The following is a 2519-nucleotide window of genomic DNA, read 5'->3' as shown; positions in this document are numbered from 1 at the left end:
TTTCGACCACTTGTCTGCCGTTGAGGTTTCCTTCACGGTGAAGACGCTGGTTGTGACGAGGGCTTCCTCGCGCTACGTTTTTCCCCCCTGACAAATGAACGCGTCTCTTAGGAAACCCTGTGGAAAAGTTAATCGGTGGGTAGGAACTTGCCGCTCGGGTGCTGGAGAGCCTGAGAGCAATGTTTGTTTCGTATCCATCCGTAACCGTGGCGACCGACCTGTTTGATAGGGGTTTGGTCTGTTCAACCTGTGTTTGCTCGAGCTGTAGAGAGAGAGAGATGGACTCGTTGTGTAACTCCTCTTTTTTGAACGTTATGTATTGCGTGTTAATTATCCTTGCACTGCAGTTTCACTATTTATATACAATCAGAACAGAAGCCCCGGGATTTAAGATATCAGACTACAGATTACCACATCAACTCTCCCTCCGGTCGCAAAATCATTTAAGATTAGAGTTACGGTATACTCTTCAAATGTGATATTCACCATCTCACTTTAACATTTGTGAGAGTGTGAGCGTATCACTCTCTACAGTTTGTATATAAGCCAATCGATCACAGAACATGACTCACAGAGACACGGCTACTAGGAAACAAGATGCGAGTTACAACTTCACAGCTCTGAGTCATACTGACTGTGAGACTCGGGGGGAGATTTCACCTCCCAATACAGCCTAACAATAAAGTGGATTGACCTTTGAAAGCCAAGGCCTTCGTTCCTATCAGTTCTGCCGTTCTACCCAAACGGTTTCACCCTGCAGTCTCTCGATTCCTGCGGCCACGGCCCCATCAATGTTCTCACCATAGAAACCTGGTTTTGGACTGTGAGCCTTCCACTTCCTGTACCTGCTGTCCCACTTCCTGTACCTGCTGGTCCACTTCCTGTACCTGCTGGTCCACTTCCTGTACCTGCTGTCCCACTTCCTGTACCTGCTGTTCCACTTCCTGTTCCTGCTGTCCCACTTCCTGTACCTGCTGGTCCACTTCCTGTATCTGCTGGTCCACTTCCTGTACCTGCTGTCCCACTTCCTGTACCTGCTGTCCCACTTCCTGTACCTGCTGGTCCACTTCCTGTACCTGCTGTCCCACTTCCTGTACCTGCTGTCCCACTTCCTGTACCTGCTGTCCCACTTCCTGTACCTGCTGTCCCACTTCCTGTACCTGCTGGTCCCTGTAGGGAGGTCTGGAGATGGGACGCCTGTTTGCTGTGTAGCTCTTTAATGCAGACGGTTTTGTGTTTCTGGCAGCGTGACTGTACTCTCGTCTCTGGCACTTCTTCCTTCAAGGAGAACAGTTCTCTGCATCCTCAGATTGAGTCCTCATGATCTACTGTGTGTGTGTATATATACTATGGTTTTTGAAAAAGAAGACTTGTAAATATTATTTTTTTCCTATGATATTGATATTTTTTGCTATGAACAAAAAAGGGATTTTAGATTGGTTGTTTTTAATTTAGTTTTGATACTTATTGTGTGTATGCAAAACAAAATCTGCTGTGTACAATGAAAAGAACAATACTGGTGCATTTGTTGTTTTCTGTTTGAGTAAAAGGAATCCTTAAATAAATAAATAAATAAAGAGATTACAGCTAGACATATTTATTATCTGCCTGTCTGTCTGTCTGCCTCTCTGTCTGCTTGTCTGTCTGCCTGTCTGCCTCTGTCTGTCTGTCTGCCTCTCTTTCTGCCTGCCAGTCTGTCTGTCTGTCTGTCTGCCTCCTTCTCTGTCTGTCTGTCTGCCTCTGTCTGTCTGTCTGCCTGCCTCTGTCTGTCTGTCTGTCTGTCTGCCTCTGTCTGTCTGTCTGCCTGTCTGTCTGTCTGCCTCTCTCTCTTACTGCCTGTCTGTCTGCCTGTCTGTCTGCGTGATGGTGGCAGTGATTTCAGCACGGGGGACATTCTTATCTTCTTATCTGTATCAGATAGGAGGTGTTTTGATTTTGGCATCGATGTCACTAAGTCAGAAATTAGGTTGATATTTCCTTGTCCGGCTATAGTAGAAGAACATGGGTTTCTTACAGGCTGTATAGTTAAGAACATGGGTTTCTTACAGGCTGTAAAGTTATTGGCTGAATGACTTTCACATCTCAGTGGGACATACATGTTCAGGTCTCTTGTACACACAAGTCCTGACATTCTAAGCATGCGGACGTCGTCGTCTCCAGAACCTGTGAACGCTGAGGCCCACCAAACCCCGATCAAAGGCCAGGGTTCCTTTCACAGTTCTTGATAAAGCTCTTTCTTCTGTGACGGATATACATATTTTTTCACTTCGCCTATCTTGAAGAACATAACATAATGAGTAAGATATTAAGAGAGGCTTATTGATGGCTTGGAAGTAAACGGGGGTAAAAGGGAGTTAATCATTCTCCTGGCATTGACTTTTCTGCCATAATGGCTCTGCTTTGAAATCCTTTATTGTCTGTGCGTGTTGGAGCAGGTGAAAGGTAAGACCGCGGAGAGGCACGGGAGGCCCCGCGAGACAAAAGGTCTGAGAGACGGAGAACACGGGGGGACGAGAGGA

Source organism: Borostomias antarcticus (genome assembly GCF_949987555.1).
Source record: "Borostomias antarcticus genome assembly, chromosome: 1".
NCBI lineage: Eukaryota > Metazoa > Chordata > Actinopteri > Stomiiformes > Stomiidae > Borostomias > Borostomias antarcticus.
This window is presented reverse-complemented; position numbering follows the sequence as displayed.